The sequence below is a fragment of the Pinus tabuliformis genome, chromosome J (assembly GCF_031772625.1).
Source record: "Pinus tabuliformis cultivar Carrire ecotype Pingquan chromosome J, CPIR1, whole genome shotgun sequence".
Taxonomy (NCBI): domain Eukaryota; kingdom Viridiplantae; phylum Streptophyta; class Pinopsida; order Pinales; family Pinaceae; genus Pinus; species Pinus tabuliformis.
In genome coordinates, this window is record NC_142295.1 from 1,464,441,140 (window position 1) to 1,464,455,907 (window position 14,768).

The following is a 14,768-nucleotide window of genomic DNA, read 5'->3' on the forward strand; positions in this document are numbered from 1 at the left end:
AGATCTCTGGACTGTTGTTGGTTTTCATTGCTATTTTCTATTTGAGCAATTTCAGGGAATTGCATTTCTTCTTTATTCTGATCAGTTTGTAGTGCTGCAAGAATTTTTTCCTGTGGGGAAACTTCATGGGTTTCTGAACAACATACATCATCTTTTTATTTCTGAGGGGAAGATAATTCAAGCAAGGCTTCCACTTTTTGAAAAGGATTTTCTTCTAAAACCTTTAATATTTCATGATCCATGAACTGATCATCATCATCATCATCATAATAATTTTCCAGATATTGAATAAAACTTTCAAAATTGTCACAGTAGTCTTGAATTAGCAATAGAGAAGAATACCTTTCCTTGTATTTTTCATGAAATGTAGCATGAAACTGCTTTAAAGAACATATGCTAGAGGCTGGTAAATTTTCATACCAAGATCTAGCTTTTTCTTCTAAAGTTACCATAAATATTTTCATAAGACAATCTTCATGGAATTTGACTTTAAACTTTCGAATGTGCATATGAAATTTTAATAAATGTAAAGCAACATCATCTCCTATTTCATCTTTAAATAATGGAAGATTTTTTGACCAATCAAATTTGGGCAAAGGGTTTGAAAAACCTGGAATCTTTGACCTGTACAAAGGAGCATACCTGCGTTGATTTGTTAAATTCATCTTGAAGACACTTAATGCTAAAATGGGGTCACCATAGGTTCTCAACAACTCTGGATTCTTTTAGTAGTGGAGTCTTGAGTATTTGAGGCTTCTTGATTGGAAAGTGATCATCATAAGATTCAAAAGGATGATATATATTTACAATTTTCAAAAGAAAATACTCGAAAATTAATCTAATTTTTTTTTCTAAAATACAATATTCATTGAAAAACTCTATCAATTTAGAAAGAACATAAGGTCTTGGATAACAATCCAAGTTAAAAGCCTAATCTTTTTGTATTGTTCTTTCAGGTTCATCCCTCCAGTGGAGTCTTAGTTGTGAAATTGATGTGGAGTCGCCAGGTGGATGATTTTAACCTTTGTGTATCTTATCACGGTCCACCATAATAGATCAGATATGAACTTGTAAAAAAGTTCTGAAGAAAAAGTTTAGTTTTCCAGGAAACTAAATTTTGAGTATTTTATGATTATTTTGATTTTTTATGACTTTTCAAAACAACTTCTATGATTTCTTTAAGAGGCTTTAGATATGAGATTTAAACTTTCTTAAAGACTAATTTGACAAGAGGAACTGATCAAGTATTTGAAACCAGATGTTCAGTCCATAAGCTAGACCAGAGATAGATTGAAGCAACATTCATTTACTTCTGCAATTGCAAAGCAAAAGCATTTCAAAGGCTACCTCGCTAACTTCAGGCTCCGTCTGTAGCTTATGAAGGAAACAATAGTAACAAACAATTATTCAGGTCCCCAGTGGAGTCGCCATTGATGTTATCACTCAGGCTTTCCTAGAAGTTGTAAGAAGGGGAAAGGAGGCCGAGGTAACCACAAACCAATCTTTTAGATACAGAATCTAGCCAATCTGTATCCAAAGAGGGCTCTCTCTTTATGATTTAGCTTTGTGTTTAAAGGTATTAGGCTAGTTATGAAGTTTAGGAGTTTTTTTTGAGTTTGGGTGGTGAGATTCAATAGAGCAGAGAGGTATGATAGAGTAGTTCAGTCCATTGGGCTAATGGAGTCAAAGAAGATGGCTTTCTGGATTTGGTTTCTTAACAGAGGTTGGTTTCATAGAGCAAGGTGGTCAAATAGGGAACAAATAAAGACTTGAAACAGATGGGATGGGCTCAAATGGGGTGAAGGGAAGTTGAGAATCCTTCAACCTATTTAAAGGGGGAAATTGGATGATTACTGATAAGGAGCAGTTAAGTATTCTTTAGCAAATAATCAACATGAAAGAATTAGGAAACATGAGCAATTAAGATTTCACTGCTTACCCTAATTCTGAAGAAAAACAGAGAACAATAATCACTGAAAACAGAGTGCAATCAAGCATATTCTGAAATTAAATCTTTTCTTTATCATTCAGATTGTGAAACACAGATGATGTAATAAACTAAGAAAACTTTAAAACACAAGATATAGAGGACTTATTGATCCAGTGGTTGATTCAAGAAGTCTGTGACAAGTTCTCTGCTTCAATTCTTCATCCAGTAAGCCACGCAACAGTTGATTCCATTAGATCTTTATTCCAAATAATCAATATTACAAAAAAGTCTAGGAATCCACCCCATAATACCCTAATGGAGGGGGTATTTATGCAACAAATTATAAAACAAATATCTCATAACAGAGTGAGATAATATCTAGGATGACTAAGAATAGTTTTTTCAAGAAAATAGAAACAGCTAGCCTTGAAAATAGGGAGAAGATGGAATGATGTTGTGCTGGTCCTGTTTTTGTTGAAAGTGCTGGAGGTAGGCCCTATAATTCGGCTGGCAGCTGTCTTCTTCGGTAACTCTGTGCTGGCTGCTTTGTCTTTTACTAATACTCCTTGACTGTGATCTGATACTCTTTGACCTGTTTTGACCTGTTCATCTCTATTCTGGTAAAAAGCTCTGTCTGGTCATCTTTCCTCTAGCAATTTGTGTCTCTGAAGGTCCACTGATTAGGGTAGCTATCTCCCTGTATCTATCTTTATTTCTCTCTTCTGCAAGCTTAGAAGTACCTCGGTGTTGGTTTAAACTGCGTTAAAGAGGAAGAAACTGTAAAATGGCAGGTTGGTTGAGGCTGCGAGCTCATTGCTGGAGTCTTTGTGGTTGGGCAGCAGTTGAAAACTGGACTCGGGCGTTGTTATGCCCGGAGTGCTGTATGCAGTGCATTACATTGAAAAACATGTTTTTGCCCGTTTAATTTAACCAAATGAAGGCTGGCGAGATTTTTTTATTTGATTGGGCAGATGATGTAAGCGGTACTGGAGTGACATCAGCGGGGTGGAGTGATGTAAGTGGAATCAGAGTGACATCAGTGAGGTGGAGCGATGTCAGCAGTACCTGGCCTGACGTCAACAGAGGGTGGTAAGCGGTTTACCGCACACCGCTTTTGGGGTTGGGCAGTATTGAGCGGAGGGCAATTGAGCACGTTGGATGAGCAACGCGTGGTAGGGGTATGGTGGAAAACCGTCGGGCGATCGCGAGTTAACGCGCAGTCAAAAGGTGGTTGCGATATCGATTTCGGCTGTTGGATGAACAGGCATAGATCGGATGGCTGACGGGTGTCGGAGATGGTGGGGAGTTAACTGTTGTGGGCCCGATGTATTTATAACTGTTTTAATCATTTCAGGCACGTTTTGATTGGTCGGGGGGTGGTTTTTAATTAACCCATTATCGTGCGGCGGGGATGTTTTTAATAAATTTCAAACAAATTTATCAATCCCTGTTAAATTATAACTATGGTCGTATTCAACTGGGGCGGGGATAAATAATATTTGGGGTTTTTTTAATATAATTATATAATACGGGACGGGTAATAAGGCGCGGGGGTTATATAATAAAAGTTAGCAATTAATATGAATTTGAAATGAAAAGAGCTAAGCCAATGTTTGAAATTTTACATTAAAACTTAGGCAACGGGGGGAAAAAAGGGGTTTTCAAGGTGAGATTGTGCATTATCCCTAAGTAAAGTAGGAATTTACTTAGGCAGACTTTATGAAATGAAATGAATGGTTTAATGAGTGATATTAAGCACTAAGTCTTCTCACAGACCTTAATACTTAGGGGAAATTAGTGAATGATTAGGGAAAAGTATTGAAGGGGAGTTAGTCATGTAACCTTGCCTCGCTTGAGCTGCATTAAGTATAATGTTCGCCATTGCACTAGTGATAGAGATAAAGATTAACATTTTTAGAGATATAATCTATCACAAGTATCATTCTGCAACACCATCTACCTACCCTGCCTACTTTGGCCTAGCATTTTTACTTCTTTGTTCGGGTGCACTTAGACTGGCAAACCTTTATCAATATTCTTTTCTTTTTATGGTAAGCCTACCTAAGTCTGCACTTATTACATCCAAGGGCTCAGATTTAACTGTTGAGCTCCCTTTTATTTACTCTACCTATCTACTTATCTGCCAAGATTGAACAGTTTGGTCAGATTTTATTCTCTATCTCTAAAACAGGAAATTCAAATATGAACTAGCCAAGATTAAGCTGTTTAGCCATTCATCAATTGTGGCATAAATTAACAAGCTACACACAATGCTTATTACAGAAAATAAAAAGTAGTGGCATTTTGGACTTGCACACTTTCCTGTTCTATTTTTGTTTGGGGTTCATTTCTTTCACTTTTTTGACCATTTTATTCTTTTTTTACCCTTTGATTTTTCTTTTAGGGCATACCCTCTTTACATTTTTTACATTTTTTGAAATTTTTGATAATATGGAAACCTTTGCAACAAGAAAAGGAATGAACATATTACAGAGCTCAACAAGTCAATCATGAAATATGACACCTATTGGTATAGGAGTATAACAGGCCATAACCCACAGGCCTCAGGATCGATTATTGATATGAAAGGGGAAATTGGTTATACCCCTATTTCTCTTTTCATCATTTGGTATCAGAGCAGGGAAAGGATTTCCTACTAGAAAGAAGAAGGGAAAGGAGGTATAGTTGTTTAAAGCTAGAGAGTTATGGTATTACTATCATGCAGAGAGCCGTAGCAGAAGGTGAGAAGATTTGCAGCAACTTAGAGCAAGGTGTGCTTAATTGGTTCCAAGGGAGAGAATCAGAAGGATGCCAAAAGACCAAGTGAGGAGGGCTTGGTGAGGTATCGTGTAGCAGAGGAAGACTGTTACTGCAGAGGTTGGTTGCAAAGCTTATAGAAGATCATAAAGGCAATTCCACAGAGATGTGGGTAGAATTGCTAAGGATAAGGAGAAGCATATGACCAGGAGGTCATAAAATTTTGTGCCTTGGGAGTCTAATGCAGGAGCATCTAAACCCCCCTTAATTAAAGGAGGAATCCAAAGCAGAGAAGGAGGATGTGTGGACCATTGAGTAAAACAGGGACAATTCTATTTAAACAGAGCTAGATTGATGGAACTAATAAAGTCTAGAGGACTTTAGTTAATGTAATTTGCCATATGTATTCTATAGTGAGCTTTAGGGCTTTAGTTAAGTGATTCATGGAGAGGGTTGATTGGATCCTTTCAGTGATCCGATCTAATGTTCCTTATATATATGTGAGCTTGTGTGTTCAATAGAAGAGAGAGGAATACAGAGTGATAGATAAAGATTGTAAACCTGAGTGTTGATTCAATGTAGTCGAGGGAGAATTGTTCCTAAGGCTGAGATGCCTTAGGCTGTAATGGAAGTCTGTATATGTATAATAGATATTTGTTATGTGGTTTTCCGCGTGTCTGTGTATTATGTCCCTTTTCAATTCTTATGTATATATGTGTTGAGGGCTTAAATCCCAATTGTGAGTGTGTTGATAGACCATCGATTAGGGTAGGATCGATGGTGATCCAATGAAATATTGTTATATGTGGAGTCGTGGTGTGAAAATAGCTGTGGCTGAGGAACTAGCTTAAAAGTGCAGATTTAATCAAAACGGCGAGATCAAGCCAAGGAAGAATAACGAAGAGATGAAGTGTCGGCAAACCAAAGCCGTTGGATCTTATAGATCAATGGCCAAGAATTTATCGCATCAGCGGAAACCTTTTGGGTGTTATCGGATCCTAACCATTAAGAAGAGCGATTGCGATAATGCGATGGATCATGGACCAATCTAATCGCTAATTGCATATCAGACCAGTCAAGGGACAGTGTGATAGCACCAATGTAGTGGAATGCCAATACGTCGATAGCGATAAGTCGATGATCGGAGATCGGGCCGATCGCTAATTAGAGATCAGAGATCAGAGTGGCGCTGTGTTCTGTGGTTTTCCGCATGTCTGTGTATTATGTCCCTTTTCAATTCTATTATGTATATATATGCTGAGGGCTTAAATCCCAATTGTGAGTGTGTTGATAGACCATCGATCACGATAGGATCGATGGCGATCCAATGAAATATTGTTATATGCGGAGTCATGGTGTCAACATAGGTGTGGCAGAGGAACTAGCTTAAAAGTGCAGATTCAATCACAACGACGAGATCAAGCCAAGGAAGAATAGCGAAGAGATGAATTGTCGACAAACCAGGGCCGTTGGATCTTATAGATCAACTGCCAAGATTTTATCGCATCGGCAGAAGCCTTTTGGGTGTTATCGGACCCTGACCATCAAGAAGAGCGATTGCGATAATGTGATGGATCATGGACTGTTGGATTGAGAGTCCAAATCGATGATTGAGATCTAATCTCTAATCGCATATTGGACCAGTCAAGGGACAGTGTGATAGCGCCGATGTAGTGGAACGTCGATACGCAGATAGCGATAAGTCGATGATTGGAGATCGTGCCGATCACTAATCAGAGTTCGGAGATCAGAGTGGCGCTGCGGAATGGTGCGAAGGAGCAGACCCATCGATATTTATAGAAGCGGGCTTATAATATTTGAGATCCGGCCCAAGGGTTCCGGCGGGGTTTTTCTTTGTATTTCCCTTGTTCCGTGTATTTCTGATAATTGTATGGCTGTGGGTTTTTAAGGCCAAAGCGATAGTTAAATGCTTCTGATAAGGTTTGTGGTCCATAACCCACAGGCCTCAGCATTGATTATTGATATGAAAAGGGAAATTGGTTATACCCCTATTTCTCTTTTCATCACTCACCCCTCCTACTTCATAAGTCTTGACCTTCATTATACAATAGTATCGACCCTCTTGCTTCAACCATTTTTTCCTTTCTTCTATACTATCCTCTGCTACAAGTATTCTTTGCCCCCTCTTGTAATCATCTCTGCAACATGGAACTTCAGCCTCCCTGTAATTGCTTCTGTAACTAAAATTCTTGACTTCCTCTCTATAATAGCCTTTTGTAGCTAAGATTCTCGGCTTCCTCTTCATTTCTCAGTCCCTGTAATAGTTCCTCTTGATTTAGAATGAATGCTTGTCCTATCTTCTTCAAATGGTGAAATACTAGGCTATTTATACTACTTGGTCACTATGCTTTTGAGCCAACATGAAAAATTGGCTTGAAGCTGACTTTAGGATTGTAATGAAGGTCGACTTGATTGTCTTTTGTTTGGAGGCTAGCTTTGAAGGATGAATGGTAATCCTTTTGGGCGAAGGAACTAATTTGGTGAAGGAGATATTGGACACAAAAACATTTTTCCTTTCTTGACCTTAAGGAGCCCAAGAAGGGTCTCTTACAAAAATGACTTTGACTTTGACTCAACAAAAATCCTAGAAGCCTACAATGGAGGCTTGACCTATTGATCATTGATCCAATCATGAAAGCCATGCTTTAATAAGTCAATGAAAATTTATTTTTATAAATAATTTTCTTTTCTTTCTTATGACTCAAATACAATTATGAAGACCGACACTAGTTACATTCTTCAACATTTTGTCCAAGGGTACCCTTTTTCACACCAGCCTAGATCTTGTTATCTAGTGTTCTGTTCAAGAAGATAAGACCTATGCATCCTTAAAGTCTACCACGACAAACCTTGCAAAGGACAATTTGCTCACAAAATCACTGCAACCAAGGTGTTTCATCTAAGGTTTTGTTAGTCAACCATTTTTAGAGATGCCAAGAAATATATAAGAAGTGACAAATATCTTGAATGGATGGGCCATCTAGTTCATTTTGAAGAAATTCCTCTCCAACCTTAGGTTTTGGTGGAAACATTTGAAAAATGAACCTTTGAATTTTTAGGGCCCATAATCATGCCATTTGTTTTTATGACCATGATACATTATGACAGAGTTTTTATGACCATAATGTATCATTAGTGACGTATGGAATTTTTCTTGATGACAGTGATGTGTACTAGTACCTCTGTGATGGTGATGTGTGACAATTCTTTATGACTATGATGTGTGGACAATGATATGGAGGCAACCTTACTATCAAAGGTTTTGCGGAGGGCATGTGATTTCCTCTTTGATATATTTGTTTTTTTTCATCTCATGAGGATCTTGCATGATCCAAGGTTGGCCCTAGGAGGCCTATGTGATTATCATTAAAATACTTGTGTATCGTTATTATTCTACTTTGTATCTTTGTTGAACATGTGATGAATATCTAAAGAAGAAGAATTGATTTTTGGGTTTTCCCCCTTGTGGACTTTTTCCCTGGTCTCTGACCTAAATCCTGGTGTCTCTATTGTGTATGATTTTCTTTTGTTATTCCTTACTATTCTGCTGCACTGTTGATGTTATTTTTCTCTCTATATAATTTCTTATGATGATATGGGGTGAATGTAATGCGTAAATTGTTGAAAAAGTTTAAAGTTGTGATTATCTACAACAGATAACAATTTAGCCCTAAAATTAACACCATTAAGATGGAAAATGTACATCTTGGTATGCAGTGACTATGTGACCAAGTGGCTTGAAGTTGAGGCCTTGATACAAGCTATTGAGTAAGAAATGGTTGGATTTTTGTATGAGGAAATTTTTGTTTACTTTGGGGTCCCATGAAAAATTGTCACCAACAAAAGGACCTAGTTCACTTCTTATCTTATCTAGTTCATCACTAAGCAACTTAATATCAAGCACCAAATGTCGATTCCATACCATCCTCAGGAAAATGGATGGGTGGATATCACTAGCAAAGTATTGGAGGTAATTCTAACCAATAAAATTTGGCATCATCACTAGGGCTAGGCTAACAAGTTTCTAGAGGCCCTTTGGAATTACCAAACCACCCAAAAGATCACTACAATATTGACATCCTATGAGCTTATATATGGAAGGCATGTAGTCCTTGCAATAGAATATGGGGTGAAGACTTTGATATAATGCAAGTGGGATTGGATCTCTCAAAGACCCATCATTATTGGCTCAATCAAACCAATGAACATTATGAAATCCATGAATTTGTCTTGTAGCAGACTACTTTTGTTTAACAACATAGAGCCAAGTGGCATGGAAAATTTGTCAAGAAGAAGAAATTTAAAAAAGGATATTAGTTCCTCTTGTTTGACTCAAGGTATCAATATTTCAAGGGAAAATTTTAAAACAAATGGCTTGGGCCATATGAGATTGACATTGTATATGATAATGGATCTATCAAGCTCCACACCATCAGAAGAACACTCCACTGATGGCCAATGGTCATTGATTGAGATTATACAAGGAGCTAAGATCCAAAGAGGAATTCATTCAATATGTAGTAAACCAAGCAGATGTGGAAGTTTTTGTTGAAAATGTAACCAATACTGAGAGGGGGGGGGTGAATTAGTATTTGAAACTTCTAAAAATTATTTAAAATTTCAAAGACAACATGCAAATAATATTTTTCAACAGCACATTAATTTATGGATGAAACTTGTCTTAAATAGTTTCAATTTTAACAAGTACCAACTTGAAGGAGGTTAGAACCCCCTAGTTTACCAACAACTTCTACAAGGAGGCACCAATCTCCTAATTTAGAGGCTTCAACATGAAGGAATCTACAACTCCCTTGACTTAAACCACCTTGCCATCCTTACTTTAATAAAGGGAAATAAGGACTCCCATGCTAGGGATATTGGTCCTCTCACATACATTTCGTTATGGATCTACCTTGCTCCTAAAAGTTGTGCCCTTCAAGAGAAGCAACTTGGCCTACAATATAGTGATGAAAAAATCCAATCTAATTTTCTCTAAGGCTGCTATTCTCCTCCTGAAATTAGCTCTACAAGATGGTTCTCAAATAAGCCTAAAATAAGCCTAAAAATCCCTTAAAAATGTGCTAAAAATTTTCCCCAATAAAATCACTTCAAGTCAACTCTTCTTGACTTCTGGTTCATGAGATATGAACCTTAGAAACCCTTCTTTTTTGTGCTTCATGTTATTTTTCCATGACACTGGTGTATAGGATAGAATCTTAAATCACTGACGCTACCAAACCATGTATCACAACGAGTCTACTTTGCACAATGGAATTATAAACAACAATAAATCTCCTAGTACACAAAATATACACAACGTTTTACATAAATATGTATAATAACCCAATCTTTGTTATATTAATCCAACTAATATAATACAAAATTATACGGATCTCGTACCAAGGATAATAGCCCTCAAATATCCAGTAGTATAAGAATACAAAATACAAGATAATTTGACGATCTAGTTGATGTAGCATGCAATCACAACTTATTTGTCGTATCTTGTACACCGCAGGTCCTTTGCTTCTATTCTATAACACCTTCCTCTATCAATGATCCAAGTCCATTTGGCTATTGTGTCTCGGCTATCCATTCTACTCTCTCGTTGATCATTAGTCCATCAATGCATCAAAACATCGAGACTCTTTTTGATTTGTTCACAATTCCATTTGTGAACAACTCTCAATTGCTGACTGTTACTCCTAAGCTACTCAAGGACTTCTTCCCACTATAGTCTTCTTACATTGCTCCAATGAAGACTAACATAGGGCAGGAGAGATGCCACCTATCACCATAAAATGTCACTTCTCCAATGATGAACACTGGCTACTATAATTTGCTCCTCTGGTTGGCTAAACCTTGAGCTCCAACAACTGCCACTCCTAGTAGTGAAGAGTCCTTCCCAACACTACACTTAGGGCTCCACTTGGGCACTCTCATGTTTCCCTTCAACAGACAACAAATTCCCAGCCACTGTATAAAATATTACAACCATCTAACAAGCATCCAAATCAAAACAAACACATCACTAACATACATACATCATGTCATCAAGGCTTGGTGTGCTTTCTGTAGACCTGGTGCACCTGGGTAGGGATGTGCGTAAGCTGCTACAACTCCTTTCCTTCACCTCCAGGACTCCTCCAAGGCTACGACCTCCCTCAAAACACCTTTTACTCACAACTTTTGTTGATCTTGGCTAATAATATCCCTCAAACAAACCTCTTTCCACACGCATACAAGGGATTATCCTTGTGGCTCACCTATTCAATCAATCATAGCCTTATGACCCACCTATACAAGCTATATTAGGCCTCCGACCTATTTGAAACTCACAGACAAGGTTGTGTCCTTCCTATATGAGAGGAAAACCATGCAAAGTTGCTCCAAAACACCCTTAACGCCAACGATAGCCTCTTACAGCTCCACGACCCTATCAGAGACATAAAAATCACACAAAAAGAGTCCCAAACCAATCTATCTAGCCTCTTCCTTGATCTTGGCTGCCTCAGATATGTTTTCTATGAGAAAAATTCACCTTTGGATGTGTCAAATGAGCTCTCACACATCTTCTACTTATACAAATTGATGTGGTTTCAAGTGGTGTGCTCTAACTATTATGTGAGACATGCAATCATCAAGTTGAGTTCAATTTTGTGTCACAAAAATCCACCAACAAATTAAAAAATTAATATATCATGATAGACAACTCATATTTGAGTGATTTATGTTGCTCCTGGTTGCTCTCGGGGTCCTCTATCAACTCAAATGATCACATGTCCAATTTGCCTCATGGATTCACACCCACACGCTTGGGTGCAAAGGCCACATCTTGGGTTCCAAGCCCACAAAGTGCTTTTTGTAGTTTTTCACCCTGTATAAAAATTACCTACATATGAATTCTCAAACACAGAAAATAAACAATGCAGGAGCATAACATATAAAACACATATACACAAATATTTTCCCCTGGATCTCAAAATCGGGACTACCAACTTGATTTTTTCATTATTTTCCTTTCAATGTTACAATAGATATTTATACATGCCGAAGCATCCAATACCATGGATCGAAAACCATCGCGTTCAAAACCATGGACCGAAAACCATCATGTCCAAAATCATTGATTGAAAACCATCGTGTCCAAAACCATGTGCAAAAACCATGCACAAAACCATAGGTAGGTCCACCCAACCTAATATAGGGTCCAAAAAAAAAATTCTCGAGGTGTTGCCTCAGACCCCGTAGAGGGGGGCTACCCGCTCCCCTCTAACCCCCTGGTTAAATACATGCGCTAGTTGTGGAAAGAATGTAACACAACCCAACACTTTTTTGGTGCACCAACTTCGAAACCCTGAACCCTACAGCTTGAAGTACCTCCCAAGCTACCAAATCTCAACACTCCCTCTTAGCGACGGATGTACTTCCAAGACTAGGAAGTAGCTCATTATCATCATTGTCACTTCTTACAACACTTGCCCAACTCCTAGAGCCCAAAACTACAACAAGCCCTGTAGCATGGACTACGCCTCTCTCAGAAGTGTCACTGTCACTGGAAGCCTCCTCCTTATTCTCCTCCTAAAGTGTCTTCCACTCTCTCCATGATTCCTTATTTCCAGATGTAGAAGCACCCTTGAACCCCATTTACCACACACTTTTATTAGGCTGCAAAGTCTCCCTTTGAACCCACAAGCTCCCTCTAGAAATTGACTCCCTTTGAGCCTTTGGAATATGGATATTATTATCTAGAACCTGTACCTACTCCTCTGAATCGTACACTTGCACTTGGTCCTCCTTATTATTCTTCCCATGATCTATGGGCTTTCTCGTCAGCCTGTATAGACCATGCTCTCTAACTTCAATCACGACACCTATGGAGCTAGAGCCTTTGGGCCTAATTCTTGCTTTCCCATCCTGGAACAAGACCTCAAACCCCTTCTACTCGATTACCGAGACACATTATATCTAAGTCCTAGTATAAACAATAAATCATGAACTCGCATCACCTATCCTAATTCCATCTTGAATGTCACAACACACAATCCTTTGGTCTCTTTCTAACTCTTGCCACCCAACACCATATACAACTTCAAGTCCCACTTAGATAGAGTCTCGAACACCTCCTATGACCATGCCATATGTTTCGACGGTCCACTGTCCACGTACCATGTAACCTCATTGATGGTACCTTGTGAGAAATGAGAGGTCAAATCAAAGTCCTCCTTCTCCAACCTGTTGGATAGATCATCTATCTCAATAGAAGTGGCGACAATTGCAACCTGCTTCCCTTTTCATTTTCATCATACATCTCAATGAAAGATGATCCATCTTTCCACAGTTGAAACACTTGATTTTACTTAAGTCATTTGGATTACCCTTCATTTGTGCTGCAAGTGCCATGTTATCATCTGAAGCCCTCTTCTTCGAATGAATATCCTCCTCTCGCAACACTTCTTGAATGAAGTTGTCCCATAGCCTAGTCCAATGTGGCAATTTGTATCTGGCAATGATTCCCTTGATGAATGGCTTCCACTATGGAGTAAACCCCTTCAAAACAATCCTTACCATCTTAGAATCTAAAATAGTCACCCAGATGGTGACAAGCTCATCTTTGACGTGAGACAACCTCACTAGATATGAAGTCACCCCTTCACATTGTATCATCTTGGTGGACTTCAACTTATCCTCCAATACCTCTACCCAGTTCTCATTCTTATTCTGGAATAAATTCTAAAGAGCTACCCACATCTCATGTGTAGTGTTCTCCCCGAACAAATGAGGTATTAAGGAGTCCTTCACGCCATCTAGGATGATCAACCTTGCCTTTGTATCCAACTCCTCATACACTTCCATCTCCTTAGGGTCAATTGTCTTCTTGATTTATTTCTCAGCAAATTCCCATATCTTGTTGACATGCAAGACCAACTTAATCCTTTCTTTCCATGGACTATAGTTGGACATCCCTTCCAACCTATCCTCATAATGAAGACTAACCTGCAACTTCAACATTGTGTGAGCCTTTGAATCACAATGTGACCAAATCCCTCTTAAGATCTCCTTTTTTGTGCACACTCTGATTCACTGGTCCCTTAAAGTAGCTCTAATACCATGTTGTTTTTCCAAGATACTGGTGTCTAGTATAGAATCTTAAATTACTAATGCTACCAAACCAAGTATCACAACGAGTCTACTTTGCACAATGGAATTATAAACAACAATAAATATCCTAGTGCACAAAATATACACAATGTTTTACACAAATATGTACAATAACCCAATCTTCATTATATTAATCCAATTCATGTAATACAATAGTCTAGGGCTCCCATACTAGGGACAATGGCCTTCAACTATCCACTAGTACAAGAATACAAAACACAAGATAATTTGATGATCTATCTGATACAACATGTAATCACAACCTATCACCATCAAATGTCGCTTCTCCAATGATGAACATGGGCTACAACGATCTTCTTGTCTTCTACTCCTTAGATACTCAGGTACTTATTCCCACTATAGTCTTCTTGCGCTTCTCCAATGAAGAACATGGGTTTTCCACCTATCACCATCAAATGTTGCTTCTCCAATGATGAACACGGGCTACAATGATCTGCTCCTCTAGATGGAAAAACCTTGAGCTTCAGTAATTTCCACTCCTAGTAGCCAAGATTCCTTACATGCATTGCACTTGGGCAGTGTCATGCTTCCCTCCAACAAACCACAAATTCCCAACCATTGTCCAAACTAGGACAACCATCTAACTAGCATCATACTCAACACAAACACATCACTAACATACATACCTCATGTCATCAAAGGGCTGGTGTAATTGTTGTAGACTTGGTGCACCTGGTTAGGGCTATGGGAAAGATTCTACAGCTCCTTTTCTTCACTTCCAGGCCTTCTCCAAGGCTACGACCTCCCTCCAAACACATTCTACTCACAATTGCTGCTAATCTGGGCTAATACCAGCCCTCGAACAAGCCTCCTGCCACACTTGTATAATGGATTATCTCTAAGGCCCACTTGTGCAATCAATCACAACCTTATGACC